General features: G+C 43.5%; 1 long non-coding RNA gene across 1 annotated transcript; it reads right to left on the minus strand.

The window, feature by feature from the left end:
• Positions 1-937: 937 nt before the first annotated feature.
• Positions 938-18,180, minus strand: LOC103608334. Its single transcript, XR_552041.1, has 3 exons — positions 18,110-18,180; positions 16,553-16,601; positions 938-1,044 (listed from the first exon to the last, which is right to left on the minus strand). It is a non-coding gene; the product is annotated as an uncharacterized LOC103608334 (long non-coding RNA).
• Between the last annotated feature and the right edge of the window lie 1,747 nt (positions 18,181-19,927).

Consider the following 19,927-nt stretch of genomic DNA (forward strand, 5'->3'; position numbering starts at 1 on the left):
ACACTAGATTTACTAGGCAGCCAGTGAGGTAGATCTGTATGTATACACATGAAAAAATGTGCAAGTGAAAAAAGCAAGTTGTAGACAGCTGTGTATGTTATGATCCCTATTGTGTAAATGTCTAAAAAGATGATCATAAAATTGATATTGGTAGTAACCTATGGAGAGGATTTTGGGGTATTGGCTCTGTGTGTGTCTTAGTCCATTTGGGCTGCTATAACAAAATATTATAAACTGTGTGGCTTATAAAGAACAGAAATTTATTTCTTACAGTTCTGGAGGCTGGGAAGTCTAAGATCAAGGCACTGGCAGACTTGGTGTCTAGTGAGGGCCTGCTTCCTGCTTCATAAAGGGCCTTCTCGCTGTATCCTCACATGGTGGAAGGGGTGAGTGGTCTCACTCAGTCCTGTTTCATAAGGGCACTAAACCTATTCATGAGGGCTCTATGCTCATGACCTTATTATCTCCTAAAGTCTACACCTCCTAATACTATCACCTTGGGGGTTAGGATTTCAACATATAAATTTGGGGGGGACGTAAGCATTGTGTCCATTGCAACATGTGTGTGTGTGTAACAGAACTGGACATGTTTAAAGTGTATAATGTAATAAGTTTTGATATACATACATACCTGTGAAGCCATCACCACAATCACAATAATGAATATATTCGTTACCCTCAAAAGTGTCCTCACACCCCTTTGTAATCCCTCCCTGTCCCCGCTCCTCAGGCAACCACTGATCTGTTTTCTGTCACTAAAAGTTTGCATTTCCTAGAACTTTATATAAATAGAATCATACAATATATACTATTTTTGGCCTTCATTCAGAAAAATTAATTTGAGATTTATCCATATTGTTGTGTTTCTTTTAATTGCTGAATAGCATTATATTGCATGGATGTATTACAATTTGCTTATCTGTTCATCTGCTGATGGACGTTTGGATTATCAATAGGTTTTGGCTCTTACAAATAAAGCTGCTGTGAACATTCATGCACCAGTCTTCGTATCTGCACATGCTTTTATCTCTCCTGTGTAAATACCTAGGAATGAAACAGTTAGACCGTATGGTAAGTGTATGTTTAACTTTTTAAGAAACTGCTAAACTGTTTTTCAAAGTGGTTATACCATTTACATACCAACAAACGGTGTATGACAGTCTAGTTTCTCCATGTCCTTGCCAATATCTGGTATGGTCAGACTTACATTTTAGCTCTCCTAGTGGAAAATTTTCATTTCTTTAGTGACTGATGATGTTGCGCATTTTTTATATGCCTATTTGTTATCTGGAGATCTCCTCTGGTGAAATGTTTATTCAAATTTTTGTGGGCCATTGACATTTATATTAAACTTCATACATCCACATTAAGTTTTAAAATTTTACATGAACATCTCTTTTATAATTAAAAAACTAACTTAAAATATCTCAACCCAGAGTACAGCCATAATTACAATTTGAATTTTAAACTTAATAGCAGCATCTTATACTAAGGTGAAGGCAAATCCTGATTATTTCTTTAAAAGATAGAAGCATTTGGTTTTAACATTTGGTATCAAATTACTAGAAATGACCTAAAAACCGACAGAATTTTTATTTCTATAAATTGTTGCATTTGAGCAATATCATGAGTTCAGACTCAAATGAACCTGGCTTCAAACTTCAGCTGTTTACTCAGTCATCTGATCTTTGGCAAATTGTCAGAGCTTCAATTTTCTTCTTCTTCTTTGTTTTTAATCTGACATATCATTTACCTCATGGGGATTAATTTGATATTATTTTTAACCAGTCAACACAATAACTAGCATGTAGTGTGTGCTCTACAAATATTAGAACTTCTATGGCACAGCAGTTTGATTGTCTTGACAACCAATTGTTCCATGCTCAAAAATTCAAGCTAAGGCTAAATAAAGCACAGTCACAGTATTTTGTAAAGGAACTGTTGAAACCAGTGTCAGTGCAGGCAACATCCTTTGTGATAACAGAGATCTGCAGCCCTCCCCTGCCCCCATTTACTTTTTTTTTTTTTTTCCTTTTTGTCTTTTTTCGTGACCGGCAACGGATCACAACCCTCAGTGTCGTGCCCCTACCGGACCGGACCCGCTACGGGATCGCAGCCCTCGGTGTTGCCCCCGCCCCTCGCTCAGCCAGTGAGCGGCCGGTCTGTATGTGGGATCCGAACCCTCGGCGGGAGCGCCGCCCCGCTTCCCAAGCGGCGCACTGTAGCAGTGTGCCCCCGGGCCGGCCCCCCATTTACTTTTTTTTTTTTTTTCCTTTTTGTCTTTTTTCGTGACCGGCAACGGATCACAACCCTCAGTGTCGTGCCCCTACCGGACCGGACCCGCTACGGGATCGCAGCCCTCGGTGTTGCCCCCGCCCCTCGCTCAGCCAGTGAGCGGCCGGTCTGTATGTGGGATCCGAACCCTCGGCGGGAGCGCCGCCACGCTTCCCAAGCGGCGCACTGTAGCAGTGTGCCACCGGGCCGGCCCCCCATTTACTTTTGAAGAATCTGAAAGAAGAGCTCTGGTTTGCATTGGGTTTTGAAAGGAAAAAAAAAAAGCAGGAACAGGAAACTTAGGTTAAAAATGGACTTTATTGAGCATCGTAGCACATATTGACTTTCTTTACAGAACCCTCAATATCCTCTGTTGCTCAACCCACCAAATGGTCTTGCAGATGCTCATCCATAGTACTCAGCAGGATGGTTCAGAGTTAGTGCAGACCTAATGTTTTACATGTTTCAAAGTGAGGTTATTGAGAAGTTAGTGCTATTGGGGTTAGTGTCAGTCGTAAATACCCCATATTGTATAATGCAATGGAAAGAATCTTGGCAGCCACATCCAAAGAGAAGCTTTTAGAAGGGAAACACGAGGAAAACCAGCTGAACACATAGCTAGAGAAAGGAACTCAAGACTCCTGCATGTCAGGCCCTTGAATTTCTACAAATCTACAGGCTGCTTCACCCCCTTGAGCCCCGTGGTCCTGTGCCTCTACTTTTGTTATAGCAACAGTGAGCTGGTATGGGGGTTAATTGTTCCATAAACTGTGAGTTATTAAGGAATTTAAGGATTAAGTGTTTAATGATTGTCGCTTGTGTTTTTTTCTCAATTTTGTATATCTTTAGCATCTGGCAAAAGCAGGTTCTTAATTCAGTGGACATATTTAAGTGTAACAGAAGAAGATAAAAAGTTTGCTATCCACAAACACAACTGGCTTGTAAGAAGAGTGGATTCTGCTACAATGAAAGGTCCTTTTGTTCAGCGGGGCACCTGGAAGGGTTAGGAGCTGAGTCTGGAGGTTGTGGCTTGAGGGAGTTGAATGGCTGTGCAGAGGAGAGAGAATTTGGAGTTCAGATAAGGGGGGAGAGTGGGGTAGAAGGGCAATGGGGCGGGAGGAGAGGGAGGATATTACACAGAGCAAAGTAGCCAATGAATACCATTATCTCTAGGACCTGGTGGCCCAAGAGTTTTGTTTTCACAAGGATGTCTAAGTTCATGTTCAAGTGGGAATTTCAGCAGTGTCAACCTCTCCTCAGCCCTCCAATACCTTCAATAAAGTCTACATATTCAGATTGCCTTGTAAGTGTGGGTCTTCTGTAGAAACCGAGAAAGGGGCTGAGTTTCCACTTGGATCAGAGACAGAAAGTCGAGAACTTTTCCTGAATGAACTAGCTCAGTGGAGTCAGGAGTTGGAGGTAGAAGTGGCCATAAGTAAACTTAAGAAAGCAAGTTCCTGGGCATTTGGGGAAATCTTGGGTAAGGCTTTTAATTTCCGTAAGGACATGAGTTTGGGAGTTTCTAGCTCATTTTATCTTACGGAGCAGAGAGATTGCAGATGACATTTAGCATACAACAGGGAGAAAAGGGAGGGGGAAGAGGGAAAAACAGCGTGAGGAGACTTTCTGTTATTTGAGAGTATAAATCCCATAAACAAGAAAAGATAGCCAACAACATAGGACAATGTAAGAGTCACTGAAGGGAGCAAATACCAGCACGAGAATTTAGGGACAGGAACAGTTCTTACAAAAGAGATAGGCCTTGAACTAGCTTTGAAGGATGGATGTACCAATTAAAAGAAGTCTATTTTTCTTTGGTATGTAATTTTTCATGTGTATAGTTTTACATAAATTATTTATCTAATTTATTCTCTTATTGGGGAGGGTGGCATGTATATTGTCGGCTTTGGCTCTGATATCAGACCAGGCTCTACATCCTGGCTTCTCTACTAATAGAGTTTGGATGTGTTGTCCCTGCCAAAACTCATGTGGAAATCTGATCCCCAATGTGACAGTGCTGGAAGCTATTTGAGTCATGGGGGTAGTTCCTTCATGAATGGATTAATGCTTTCCCTGGGGGAGGAGGGGTAATGAGTGAGTTCTTGCTCTATTAGTTCCCACAAGAACTGGTTGTTTAAAAGACCCTGGTGCATGCTCTCTCTCTCTCTCTCCCCCCCTCCCTCCCTCTCCCTCATGCCATGTGATCTGCTTGTACCCACCAGCTGCCTGCTGCTTTCCACCATGAGTAGAAGCAGCCTGAGGCCTGTGCCAGATGCAGCTGTCCCAGAATGTAAGCCAAATAAACCTCTGTTCTTTATAAATTATCCAGTCTCAGGTATTTCTGTTATAGCAACACAACCAGACTAATACATCTACCTATCAGCTGTGTGACTGTTGTGAGGCCCCCTCCCACAAGAAATGCACTTACACACCACTCGTGCAGAAAAGGGCAGTTTATTCACTCCAGCTGGCCAACGTCTGTCTCCCAAGGAGCAACCAAGGAAGAATGGCATCGGGCTTTGGTCTTGTGGGGTTTTTAAAGACAAAAACTATATCCCGTTGGCACACAGGATTTTCCAGTTGCACAGAGCAAGCTAGGGGGCTGGGTCACAGAGGCCGAGAATGAGCCTTTCGAGTAGTCAAGCATGTAAGTTTTCATTGTGTATGGTTCCTGTTCCCATGTAATAATTCACTGTGTATGGCTCCTGTTTCTATGCAGTTGTGTTTTGTTTCTATGAAAAGGTCAACAGTTTCTCATGCAGAAGGGGGGAGTAGTCTGGTCAGACAGGGGGCAAAATGGAGTTACTTAGGTTAAGCAAGCAATTTTACAGAAGCAGATAGTGTACGTTATGAGGGTGTGGGGAGCTCTATTTCATGACTTTGGGCAAGTTACATATGCTCTCTGAGTTTCTTCATTTGTAAACTGGAAATAACAAAAGCACCCACCTCACAGGGTTGCTGAAAGATTTAAATAAAATAATCTATGAAAAGTGCTTAGCAAAGGGCCTGGCATAAGGTCAGTAATACTCAGTAAATGGTATCCATTTTTATGTAAGTTTATTGAACAAAAGTAGGAAAATACATTGAAAAGCAGAACTAAAAACCATCAGTAGTTCTACCACCCAAATAAAACTGTAGTTAACATTCTGTAGTATATCTTTCTAGTTTTTAGTCAATGCATTGTTGAGTTTGCCTGTTTTTTTTTGTATCACCTCTCATTTTGAATATAAAATTTAAATCCTAATTTTGATTTAGTTAACCTAAGAATTTTTTTCCATCTTAATATAATCTCTTCAGAACATTTTTAATGACTGTGATACATTAAACTGAGCCGAGGTGTTATAAATTACTTAATCATTCTCCTATTGTTAGACATTTATGTGGATTCCAGCTTTTTTTCCTATTCTTAATAGCTCAGTAATAAACAAGTCTGAGCAGAAAGCTTTTCCTTTAGTTTGCATTATTTCTTTAGAAATGACTCCAGAAATAAAACGATTGATGTAGAAGGTATGAACGGTTTTAATGCTCCTACTTGTTGCCAAAATAATTCTAAAGGAATGTGGAAAAGGGGCTTCTTTCTCCGGACTCTCCCCTTACACCACTTTCTTGCCCCTTTTCCAAGAAGAGGAAAAATATGATTAAGCAGAAGCCCGGGCACTCATTAGATCACCTCTGCCAGTGAGCAGGGTCACCTGGAGATGTGTATGGTGTCTCTTTTTTCTGCCAATCTGTTGAAAGCTGACATAGAGCATGGGCCCCTAGAGGCAGCCCTAGGCATTTCCTCTGCTCTTTTCTCCCCTGTGGCAGGCAGGCCTGGCCCCTGCTGAGCTCAGAGGTAGCAAATTCACTTTCTGTTTCTCTTTCTCTGAGGCTCCGTTTCATCCAGCACTGATGAATATGCACTGTATCATCTTTCTCTGCAAAATGGCCCACCCAGGATTCAGGCTCAGGGAGAAGGCTGCCCCTAAAGTGTCTGGCTGTGACTGTCCAGAACAGTTTCATGCACCGTGGATTCTGCTTTGGGAATTCTGTTGAGGACTAAAGCCCAGCTCACGATAAAGCTTCCCTTGGGTTTTGCCTCACTTGGGGAGTGCCTGGGGAAGTTTCTTCATTTGTAAACTGGAGATTAGTAAGTCCCAGGTGGGATTTGGGTGTTCTCAGTATCTCTGGCTGCATTGCCCCAAATTCTCTGTATTGTTAGTGACAGAAATCCAGCCCAGATACCTTAAGGAACGTTGGTAAATGTTTTTTTTTTTTTTTTTCCTTTTTGTCTTTTTTTGTGACCGGTAACGGGATCGCAACCCTTGGTGTCGCGCCCGCACCACGACCAGCAACAGGATCGCAACCCTCGGTGTCACCCTGCACCACGCTCAACCAGTGAGCAGACCGGTCTCTATATGGGATCTGAACCCTCAGCGGGAGTGCCACTGCGCTCCCAAGCGCCGCACTCTACCGAGTGCGCTACCAGGCCTGCCCGGTAAATGTTTAACAACTGGCTCTCCAGAAAAAAAAAAAAAAAGCCCTGACTTGTACCGCTTGCAGATTTTCATGGGCTAATTAACTCCCACCGTAGCTACAGAATCAATACAATACTTCCATCAGGGCTGGTTTCAAGCTCCAATCATTTAACAAGCAGTTTACAAAATTCATGAACATTTAACAATAGGCTCTTGTGAGCCACAAGCAGCCCACTCTACCCTACTAAAGGTGAAAAATTAAAAAAAAATTAAAAAAAGGGAGGTGGATGATTCATTCACTTACCACATGGTAAGAATTGGGACACATTTAATAACCTCAGAAAGGATGAGAACCAGAGAGACTAAAGCCAATAGGGTTCTCTCTGCAAACCAACCTATTTTTTCCCTCCTACAGATCCACTCTCTCCATGTTTTAAGGGACATGGTAGCTGGCAGCTTCCAGAGTTACAGCCTTACTAGTTCACAAACAGGGTAAAGGGAGGGCTTCACTGCTGGTTTGAAAAATCCCAGTGAGGGGTTGGCCAGTTTTTAATCGTGCCATGCATCAGGAGGTTAGTACACTGCCTGAGGACTGCGGGGTCTGTCCAAAGGGGATGAGGGAGAGCTGCTGGTCAGACAAAACCAATAATTCCCATTACAGTGACCATCGGAATACCATCAGATCTTGTTCCCATTTCTGCCAGTCTCCAAGCAGCCCAATCGATGACTGCATGAAGGAGCTGTTTCACTCACACGCTATGGCATTATACTTTTTACATATGTTTTTTAAATCTCAGCTAATTTCACAGGCAGAAATAATAACCCATTGGTATTTTAAGGCCTTCTATTTCTTATATCACAAGTGAGGTTAGCAATATGTGACTATGTGTTAAATAACCATATTTCCTTTTTTTGTGAATTATATTCATATCTTTTGCTCACTTCTGGAGTTTCAAGTTATTTTTTAATCTATTTATTCAACAAACATTTACTCATTTCTTGTTATAGGCCCAAGCATCTACAGACACAGGAAATATGATAGTAAACAAGGCAGACAGAGTTTCCATCTTCAGAGTATGTAACCTCTGTGTGTACGGCCTTTTTAGATAATATTTATACTAACTTTTGCTTGTCATATTTACAACATTTTTCCTGTATGCTTTCCTTATTCTTTAGTACAGTAGTTTTACATTTTTATGTAGTTAAACCTAATCTGCTTTCCCATTTTAACAAAATCTTTTTCTCCCATGTGTAGAAATTCCATTTTCCCACCCAAATTTGAAGATACAGTTCATTTTTTATTCCCCATTTTCCTAGACATAAAGCTTTTGTATTCAATTATTTATTTGTAATTTATCACACTGTGTGGGGGTGACTTGAGCATTTACATTTGTTAATTTTTCCAAACATTTAACACTTACTAAGGCCTTCTGCAGTGATTTGTACAATTGACAATAGACAGAATTTTGATCATTGGAGAGGTGAGATGGGGGTCTTGAAGGGCAATTGGAATTACTCAGTTTAGGGAATTTGGTATGGAAAAAGGTGAGGAAATGGGTAAACAGAAGGTGGTAATGGGGGCTGGAGTTTGTCTGGAATAAAAGATCCATATATTGTAGTGATATTTAACTAAAGATGGACACACATGTTGACTGGGGAGCTTTAAAGAAATATTCATGCCTGGGCTTTACCATTAGTAGGTCTGATATGGGGCTGGGGTTCATCTATTTTTTAAAAGCTCCACAGGCAGCCTCGATGTGGAAATTATGGGAGATAAATCTGGTCAGATAAGTAGGGAGCAGATTTGAAAGAGGTGTCAATGGCGAGCTAAATTTAGTTGTAACTTCAGGAAGCTTCTGAGGGGAGAGTTGAAAGAGCATGGACTTTGGGCTCAGGCAGACATAGGTTTCAATCCCATTTTTACCACTCTCAAGCTACATCATCTGAGCAGATTGCTGGTCGTCTCTGAGTCTCTCTCTCCTTCTCTCTCTCTCTCTCTCTTTTTTTTGTCTTAAATAATCTTTACCTAATAGGGCTGTGATGATTCCATGGGAAATCAAGTATAAAATGTATGGCTCAGCATCTGACACATGAATGAATTCTCTCCTGTTTCTCTTGAATGAGCCTTTGGCCCATGTCAGGCCTGCCTCATAGCTGCCATCAGGATGAACTGATGTGAGATATTTCCAGAGAAAACATGCAAATACATGTCAAGATGAGAATCAAAAAGAGATCCCAGTTGTCCTTTAATCCCAGAAGCTTCAGAAACTTTCAAAGAGGCTGCACTTTTTAAAAGAAGAATCCTTCCTCCTTAGAGAAATGGAGAGAAGCTTTGAACTTCACAAAGGCCTTGCCTTCATAGCTTGGCAAAAGCAAAATCTGGCTCCACTACAGGGCACCTCAGCTCAGTTGCATAGATAATCCCCGCCCCCGGGCAGCTTAGCCTGTGAACCAAGGTCAGCTGTTATGAAAAAACACAGCTGTAGTCATTTTATAAAAGAAAATTTCTCATGCAAACCTGTTTACGGAACAAAGAATCTCCTTTCTCAAGGATGGAAAATACCATTCCTTCTCAGAAGATCCACCTGCCTTAACTTCAAATCACTGATATTCATTTAGTGATTTGACAAATATTTATTGATATCACTTCTGTTTGACAGCTACTTTGGAACTGGCCTCTACACAGTAATCATTTAAAACCTATTTTCCATGCTGCCCTGTATTACAATTTGACACCAAATATTTATTTTGGGATTGGGTGCTAATCAATATTCCTTGCAGGTCAGCCACCCAAGAGGCTGGTAGAAAAGGAGAGGGGTTTGGAATCAGACACATGTGGTCTAAAACCCTGGTTCTTGAAAGAGACAAACTGTGTGACTTCGGGCTAATCGCTAAGACACTCTGAGCCCCAGCCTTATTTTCCTCTAAAATGAGAATAATGTCTTTCTTATTCCAAAGCCAGTGTTCTCTTCCTCAAAGCACAGCTTTTGATGAGGCTGGGCGGAGAGGAGGAAAGAGCTCATTCATCCCAGAAGACAGGGACCAGTAGGGTAAGAGAGAGGAGACTGAAAGAGGCCAGCGTGCAGGGTGTGTGTGTGTGTGTGTGTGTTTGGGAACAATGAGAGATAACACCGGACAGTGGAAGAAGAGGCCTTCTACTTGGACAGTGATCACACCCCGAAAGCCCAGGTTTGAGGATAGGTGTCTCGGAAGTGCCTGTATAATGATGGGATGGGAGCTACAGGGGGGTGAACACAATAGGAGTCAATTCAACTGGATTGAAAGCCTCCTATGAATGGAGAGTTCTTGTCTGCTTCAAGAAGTAGATCAAGAGAATAATGGCATTTTTTTTCTCTTGAAGAAAGAACAAGGGAACCTGGGCTTATTGAAACAAGAGGGGCTTAGTCAGATAGTAATACTGACTTCCTCAATGAGAGAAAAGTACAAGATTATCCTATGTCACCAAGGAATCTCCTTTCTAAGAGACCTGCAATCTCCTGGCTGGCAAAGCCTCAGAGGGGAGCACATTAGTGACTCAATCTCTTCTGCATACTGGACAAGTCTCCTGAGTTACTGTGATGATCATTGTAGTGGGAAGTTTCCCGGTGAGCTCTAGTTCCCTCACTCCCATCCACCCGCTTCTAGGCAGAAACCTTCCAGAGACTAATCTGTGTTTCAAACAGCAGCCTCCTACTTCTGGCCACAGAGTCCCAGGTGACATTCCAAAGCCTGAGGATGCTGGGCCCAGAGCACTTGCCCTTCCCCTAAGGGGCCCCTGTTAGACATGGACCTATAAAATCAAGGGGCTCAGGGAACTGATCACAAGTCACAGAATCCAAACTCCTGGACTCCCTGTCTTTCTGAAGGTTGAGGAATTCAACCAAAGGGATATAATACTGCGCTTTCATACAATTCTGGTATTGCTTTAAGACCCAAGGATTTTCAAAGCAAAAGGCCAATGTAAGGAAACAGTCTCTAATGCAGCTAAACCTCAAGAGATTACCAGATGTTAATGGTTAGGGACAGACACCAGCCTACATAGGACAGCGAAATTCAGTTCACCAAGCAGTTACTGGGTTCTCACTAGGTGCCAGGTCTTCTCTGGGCATGGGGTGGTTGTGGAGGAGGTGGGAGAGATACAGAGATAACAGTGATAATAATATTGATAACAATAACAGCCACATGTGCTGGGAGCTGACTATATACCAGACATTGTGCTCATTTATTTGTTTATTCAGTACATAGTAAGGGCTCCATGAATACTTGTTGAATAAATTGCTCACGCACACCAGCTATACTGGCCTCCTTTCTGTTTCTTGGGTGTACCTCAGGGTCTTTGCTTTTTTTCTGCCTGGAATGTTCTTCTTCCAGATCTTTGCTCAGCTGGCTCCCGCACTTCCTTCAGGTTTTCAAATGTCACCTTTTCAGTGAGGTCTCCCTGACCACCTAATCTAAAATGATACCCTCTGTCCCAATCCCACACTCTTCCTGCTCCCCTTTCTCCACTTTCCTTTTGCCCCTAGCACTAAGTACTATCTAGTATGTTGTATTTTATTTATTTATTTATTTATTTTTTTCCTTTTTGTCTTTTTTCATGTCTGGCAACGGACCGCAACCCTCAGTGTCACACCCGTACCGGACCGGGACCGGCAACGGGATCGCAACCCTCGGTGCTGCGCCCGCCCCTCGCTCAGCCAGTGAGCGGGAACCGGTCTGTATGTGGGATCTGAACCCTCGGCGGGAGCGCTGCCGCACTCCCAAGCAGCGCACTGTAGCAGTGCGCCACCGGGCCAGCCCTAAGGGTGGGGACTTTGAACTGCTTTATTCACTTCTGTAGCCACCTTGCCTCCATCTCATGCTCAGATTTGTTCTATGCATGAATTGAATGAAAGACTTTCCTAGTGTCAATTATGTGCCCCACCCAATAATAAACACTGGGATAGTGCAGTGAACAGACAAGGTTTTGCCTTGTACAGGCCAATGGCCTGATAGGGATAAGACACTGATTACACAATAATCTTCATTCTCCTGATATGAAACATGCTGGGTACTTTACTGATATTATTTCACTGAAACCTAATCACAACCCTGGGACATGGGTACTATAATCCATAGTTTACAGATGTTATCTTTGTTTTTTTCTACAGCTGATAATACACAGATACACTCTGAATTACAGAGGAACTGGATTTATTTAGTTGGCACACATTGATGATAACTATATATATATAACTTATAATATAAGCATCATGAACATCAAGCTGGGAAGGAGAGAGCTGCTTTTTCATATTTATTACTTCCCATGAATCCTGTGAAGTACTCATCCTACTTTATAAATGAGGAAACTGAGGCTTAGAGAAGTTAGAAAACTTACCAGAGCCACACACCTAGTATGTCTTCCAGATAGGATCAAACCTAATCTGTATCCTTACCCCTCTTCCTCATTCTGAGGAACCCAAATGATGCAGGGATTAAAGGTGGCCAGGTAGTCAGGGGCTAGGTTTTCCTTGAGGAGGCAGCTGGGACTTCAGGCTGCAGGGCTGGGGAGAAGAGCTTGAACAAAGAGCAAGGGCTTGTAGGTGGCTGTAGCGCAGGGAGTGGTAGGTTGAATTGAATTCTAGGTGGGTGGGGAGGCATAGCTCCCACACCCCCAACCCACACACACACTCCTGGTCATTGTGGTTTGAGTCTAATAGGGAGATATGGCAGATTCTTGAGCAAGGCAGGGGCAGGATGAAAACAGTCTCTGGGAAATAGGGTTTTTATGGCTCCTTCTGCATCCCATTCACTTAGGAAGGAAGGTGCCATGTCCATGCACCTCTTCTATGTTTTTTGGTCAAATTAGTACCATATATTTATAATGTGTTATCTAAACCTATCATAAAACATTGCGTTTACATATAACACACACTTCCACTAAATTTTCAAAGGTTTGGGACTTTTCCAACATCCCCTGCATTTAAAGAGTGGGCACTCTGACAATGCTGGAAGCTGAGGATCCTAGGTCATGTACTATCATATCCATCCATCCATCAGTTATGGGCTGAATTGTATATTCCCAAAATCCATATGTTGAAGCCCTCTAGTAACCCATAATGTGACTGTATTTGGAGAATGGATCTTTAAAGAAGTGATTAAGCTAAAATGAGGGGCTGGCTGGTTAGCTCAGTTGGTTAGAGCACGGTATTATAACACCAAGGTCAAGAGTTTGGATTCCTGTATTGTCCAGCTGCCAAGAAAAGAGAAAGAAAAGTTAAAATGAGGCTTTTAGAGTGGGCCCTAATCCAAACTGACTGGTTTCCTTATGAGGAAATTTGGACACACAGAGACATCAGGAACGTGCACGAACAGAGGAAAGACCATGTGAGGACATAGCAAGAAGGCGGCCCTCTGCAAGCCAAGAAGAGAGGCCTGAGAAGAAACTAAACCTGCTGACACCTAGATTTTGAACATCTATACTCCAGAACTTTGAGAAAATAAATTTCTGTTGTTTAAGCCACCCAGTCTGTGGTATTTTGTTATGGAAGCTCTAGCAAACTAACACTCCATCCATCCAACTATCCATCATATATTGAGTGCCTCCTACAATCCAGGCCAACTGTCTGGTGCTGGGGATGAAAAAAAGGAACAGAGTCTCTGCCCTGAAAGTTCTGGTGTGGATGACAGTAAGTAAACAGGCAATTACAATACATTGTGTTAAGTGCTATGACCCATATGGGAGCTGGGGCACCAGGAAGGGACACCTTATCCAGGTTGGGGATGATACAGCAGGAAAAGGGTCAAAGAAGCTGAGTTCCTAAGAGATTACAGCAAATAAGGGCAACTGCAGGAAAGCTCAGTTTGGCTAAACATAGAATAGGAAAAAATCAGAGAGAGAAATGAAGCTAGAAAGAGAAGCAGGAGCCAGATGATGAAAGATTTGTTTTAATGTCGTACTAAGGCAGTGGTCCTCATTATTATTATTTTTCTTGTCTACAGCACACCTACGGGATGAAACATTAAGTCCGTCAGCAGCACGGTAAGAGGGAGCAATTGTGGAAGTGAATCACCTGTGTCGGGTTGAGATATGGTCCTGCCCTCTCCTTCCCAGCTTGATGTTCATGATGCTTATTAAGAATCTGGATTTCATCTGAAGGCTGAATGGCCTTGGGTAAATTACTTCACCACACTAAGCCGTCTTTTCTTATTTGTGTATACATTTGTGTGCTCATTGAGGGTGTGAGCTTTAGGATCGACTCCCTGGATTCTAGCCTGTTCCCCACCATTCTCAAACTATGTCACCTTGTATAAACTGTCCACTCTCATTGGTAAACTGGATCAATACTTTTATGGTGCCTACATCAAAGATTCACTGAAGCTGGACAGAGGTAATGTGGGTAAAGCTCCTCCACAGTGCCTGGCATACAGCAAGTGACCAGTAAATGTTAAAGATCACAAGGCCATGTATTATTGCAGCTCCCCTATGGCTCAACAGTTAGTAATCATCCTCATTGTCACTGTCATTGTCATCATCCTCACCATCCCATCATCATCATCCCCATCCTCCTCCTCATCCTCACGGTATTGAAGCTCTTAGAGGTCATTCCTCACGGCATTCCTTCCCTCCACTGTCTCCCTCGTCGTTGTTTTATGAAAGGTAAGGCCCTACGTAGAGGGATTTTAATAATGTGATATTCATAACATTTATTGAGCTCCTACTATATATGACATTTTACTAAATACTGGGTATACAAGATTGAGCTAAATAAAATTCCCACTCACGCAACTTAGTTTAATTAGAAGAGACAGACAATAATAATTAAACAAGCAAATATGAAGAATGTCAGAGAAAAATAAATACCAGAGAGAAAAAGAGAGGGAAAGGAGAACAGGTGGCTTCTGAGGTTGCGCAGTTGTTATTTCACATAGAATGGTCAGGAAAGTGCTCGTCCAGAGGTGACATCTGAATTGAGGCAGCGAAGGACACCATCAGGCGGATACTTGGGGGTGAAGTTCATCAGGCACAGAGACCAAAGTTACAAAGGCCCTGAGGTAGGAACATGCTTGGCATATTGAGGAGCAATAAGGAGCAGTAAGTTTGCTGGATGGCAGTGATCAAGGGGGGAGTGACAGGGGGTGACATCAGAGAGGCAGCAGGGGGCATAACACAGCGATGGGGAGGTCATTGTGAAAACTAGGGCTTTTCTCTGATTGACTTGGAAAATCATCAGAGGGGTTTGGAAAGAGGAGTGACATGATTTGACATATTCTAATGGAGTCGCTCTGGCTTTTGTGCTGAAAACAGATGACAAGGCAGCAAGTACTTAAGCAGGGAGGCCAGTCTGGAGGTTATTTCAAAAACCTATGTGTGAGCTATTGGTGGCTTGGATCATTGGGTAGCAGCGGAGGTCACAAGAAGGAGGAGATGCTGGATATGTTTTGAAGGTAAAGCCAACAAGCTTTTTTAATATATTGCATTGGATATGGGAGAGGGGTGAGAGAGAGAGATGAGTCAAGGATGATTCCTGAGCAACTGGACAGATGGAATTGACATGTGCTGGATGCTGAAGACCGTGAGTGCAGCAGATGTGGAAGAGAAAATCAATTATATGCTCATATCGTCCCCATAACATAGGTACTATGGTTATTTTCCATAACAACTGGGACTCACTAAAGTGATGTCTTTTGCTCAAGGTCACTTAAGTAGCAAGAGCCAAGATTTGAACTAGCTTTCTCTGTTTCTGGATCCTATAACCTTATCACAAAGCAAAGCTCACAGAACCCCTAGTGCTGAATGCCTTAGACCCGGTTCCAACCAACCTGTCATGCTGCAAGGACTTTACCATCAACCATCAAGGCTCACACCGATGGCATCCACCCCATTTTAACAAGGTCCCTTTTCTCCACAGGAGTGAAATCTGTGCAAATGAAAGCTCCTGTTACTCCAGGGAGAACACTCAGAGCTACTCCCTGGACCACCAAATACATCACCACTTATGCCTGCTGGAAGATGCCCCAGATCACTTGACCACAAACAAGTGAACAAAGAAATTTGGGTTGATGTTTCTGTCTTACTCATGGGATTCACTTGAAAATAAATGAGCTTCAGTAATTGCTGATCTGAACACCCTGGACAGAGCTGTCTGATTCCATCCCAGGTCTGGGTGTGAAGATTTCTCCATTCTCAGCCACCCAAAGATTATCATTTACTCATTTCAGTACCAAGGGACTGCTAGGATTGTAAGCCACTAAATGGTGGTTAACAGCACAGGCTCTGGAGTCAGTCCGCCTGGGTTCAAATCTTGGCTCTATCACATATTAGCTGTAAGACCTAATAAGGGCAGATTACTTAACTTCTCTGTGCTTCTGTTTTCTCATCTGTAAAATGATAGGAAAAGTCAGTCTTTCATAGGGTTGTTGTGAAGTTTAAAAGATAATGCAGAGTGCTTAGTGCAATGCCTGCACATAATAAAGACTCAGCAAAGGTTAGCTATTAATTTTAATATTATTAAGACTACGTGGTGCTCATTGTGATCATCATCATTATTTTTGAGATTTTGCTTTGTGTATAGCAGCAAACTTTGCCCCATGGAGAGGAATACAAGTAAAAACTTGTTCAGCACCTTGTAGTTTACAAAATACTTTCATGGGGATTATTGCCTTATATCACCCTAGACTACGGATGTATTAACCAGTTTCAAGGAAGTTGAAAGGTCAGTTCACACCACACAGTGAATTTAAGTGGCATCACAATGTAAAACCGTTTTATGTTCACAAGCAGTACGAACATTAGGCCTTCCTCATCCCCCATGGCTTCCCCTCCTGTCATCCCTAGGTCTTACCTATCCTTCACCCTCAGAAGGCCAGGGATGTTGCTGAGCACATACAGGACTGCAAAATCAAGCAGAAAGGTGTTTATACTTAAAGCAGCATCCCACACTCATCCCACGGTCAAGAGGTACCCAGCTGGGACCTGAATCCACATCTTCTGGTTTGAAACCCTATTGCATGGAGCTGCAGCATTTGGAAATGGGGAGCTCCTGGGAGTGTGAACCCCTGAAGCTGGGAGGGGTGGTCCTAGTTCTCCAAAACCAAACTACTGGCCCTAACTCCTGACACATACTCAGGTAGCAGGGCATTCAGCCTCATGCCTTGGCCTCTGGGGGCTTTGCCAACCTGGAACAGAGATGAGGCAAACTGCATTACTGGGTGCTTTCTATTTAGGCATTCTGACCGAAACATGGAAAACCAAGAGGAATGTAGGCTTACAAAGCTCGCCCTTACAATTTATGGTCCACACAGTCCCAGGGTGTTCAGAGTGTCTCTGCACAAGCTAGATGAAAGGAAGAGATGTCTCTGCCTCCTCCTCATCCCCATCCACTCTTCCGACAGTCCAGCACACTTTAGGGAGGAGGAAGAGGAAAGGGGATAGAGGAGACGAAATTGGGAGGAAAAGAAGAGAACTCTTCTAAATGCATGCTGGGCTGACTCAGAAAATGGAAATCTTCAAGAAGAACCATGGGTCCCTTCCTGCCCTAGAAGATGCAGTTTCCATGACTGCTCACTGACCTCCTCTTCTGGGTGTAACCAAACCCCACAGTGGAGCCACACTTCAGAAGAAAACACTGCCTGCTTTTTAAAGTTAAACACATCATAGCCTGTGGTTTGTAAGCCACGTATGGTGCTGGGAGTGCCAAGAAATAATGATGAAAGAAAATCACTGAAATCCGGACACAGAAGCTGTACTATCTGTGAAGCTATACTATCCTTAGTGACCCTGCAAATTTTATTAGCTACCCTTCATTCACCGAGCCGTGCTTTGTGCCTGGTATCATGTAATGTCTTTCATCCACTCCTCACAACAATCCAGCGAGGTAGTTCTTATTACTCCCAACTTATAGATGAAGACACTGAAGTTCAGAGAGGTCACACTCCACAGTCAGCCAAGGAGCTGAATTTGCACCCAAGTCAGTCTATTCCAGAGCCTGTGTCGACCATCATACTCACTATCCCCCCAAAGGAAAAGGGTGAGAGGGAAACACTGAAAATAGTTAACAGTCCCCTCCTCCACTCTGTATTCTTCCAGTGCTCAGCAGAGGCAAAAAATTGTGAAACCTTCCATTCTCATGTCTGGCCTCCCTTCGGAATCAACTTAAAAAAATTTAAATGCCATTGAATTATTTTTCATAACAGATGACTATTTTATCTAAGAGATAGATTAATATAATAATTAGAAAGGTCTTTAGAGATGCACTTTACAGGAGTGCTCCAGAAATCCAAAGAGGAGTTTAAGTACATCTCTCAAGGTCACACAGTTTGGTGGCAGAATTAAGGCTAAAAAAGCAGGGTCCCTACCTCCAGGGCCCCTAGTAAGCCACTTTGCAAGTTTTATTGCTTACCTCTGTCTCTAACACCGATGACTGCTTGAGGAGGATGATCTCTTTTTGTGCACTAGAGATTTTAAAAACCATCTGAATTTAGCTGAACAAACAAGGTTCTTCTCAGTATCTCCTGATAGTCTTCTGCTTTCCTCTGCTGTCTCCCTGCCCTGCGGGTCAGAGTCCTGTGCCCTATTGAAACAGGAGGCTCCTATTATAGCTCCTGGTATTTGGCTGAAGTGGGGACAGATGATTATACTTCTAGTGCAGAACCTGCTATAATTTACTCTGGCCTCCCACACTAATAGCAACTTTTCTGCCTGCCTGGCTGCAATCTGGACACACTCCACCCAGCTCATCTCTTTCTTTCCTATATGCAGCACACCCTTTATGTCAGACAGGTGTCCTGAGTTCACTCCATTTCCGCCACAGAAACATCGTCCCTGCTCTCTTCCTATGCAAATACATTCTTCGGAGTGTTGCTCAAGGTCTTTCTGCCCCAGGAAACCCTCCCCATCTACAGTCCAATGGTTTGCTCTCCAAGTTCTTTCAACATTTATATTCTCAACTACATAAGTTAGCCCTTAACATGTTTCTGCACATACCTCCAAGTGTGGTGCAGGCTCTTGAGGGCAGGCACACATGTTCAATCACTCACTAGAGATTTTAAAAAGCACCTTATAAGGTGAGATACGATAAGAAATATGAACAACCGTTGCTTCTTGTCCTCAAGGAGAAAAGACTACTATTCAGACATCTGTCTGGAACACAGTGGGCCCTCAACAAAGGTTCATTATACTGGACCAACATATACGACATATGACGCCTTTTGTTGCAATTATTTGATAAGTCCCACGAGAGGTATCAAGTGGTGTCATACATGGAAGAAGTGGCATTTGAACTAGTCTTTAAGGACAGAAAATATTTTTGTTTCTCTTTAAAACAGAATTGGGAGGAGGTTACAGGCAGAAGAAACAGCAATCCTACCGCACATGGCTGGGCACACAGTGCCAGGCACACACCAGGTAGAGGGAAAAGTGGAGCAAAGTGGAGTTCTGTGCCTGCCGCAGCACCAACCAGCTACAGTGGGAGCGGGCAAGTTGCTTAACTTCCCTGGCTCGTTTCCTTCCCATTCTGAAGTGATCAAGCGACACCTGCTACGGAAGAAGCATACCTAGGTTCAAACAATCACTGTGAGTGACCCTGAGCCAATCAGATGGGGTGAGGGCTAAGCCTCAGTTTCCTTCCTATAAAAGGGAAACTAATCCCCAACTATTAACTAATTAATTGTGAGGTTTTACGAACATACACTCATATGTAAGTTGCTAAGCACAGAGCCTGGCATTTGTCATGTTTCGCTCTCCCCCGGGTCTGCCTCCCTCCCGAGGCGGCCGCCGCTGGTGTCCGGGCACCTAGCCCCGAGCCCGTCCGGAGTAGTGGCCGAAGGCAGACTGCGTGACCCAAGAGAAAACGGTATCGACCGAAACGGCTTCGGGAAAAAGGAAAGACAGGGCAACAGAAGACTGACTTGGCTAACGGGGACGCTCGGTGACTGCGTCCCCTCGAACGCACTTACCGCAGTGCGAGAATCCCTGCTCCCACCAAACATGCCTCCGAAGGCCCCTGGTTTTCAGTCAGCCCCTTGGGCCTCCGCCTTCAGACCCCAGGAGGTGACGAGGCCCGACCCCGTGGCAGACTCGGAAGGGCCGACAGGGGCAGGGGACCCGTTCCCGCCCCCTTACTCCCATCCGCAGAGACAGGGCCGCTCGGGCGCCCCCCTGAGCGTTCTCTCTCGACCAGGTCGGAGAGGGAGGGGGGGCTCGCGCTCGGCTCCGGTCT

The sequence above is a fragment of the Galeopterus variegatus genome, unplaced genomic scaffold (assembly GCF_000696425.1).
Source record: "Galeopterus variegatus unplaced genomic scaffold, G_variegatus-3.0.2 Scaffold8320, whole genome shotgun sequence".
NCBI classification, from domain to species: domain Eukaryota; kingdom Metazoa; phylum Chordata; class Mammalia; order Dermoptera; family Cynocephalidae; genus Galeopterus; species Galeopterus variegatus.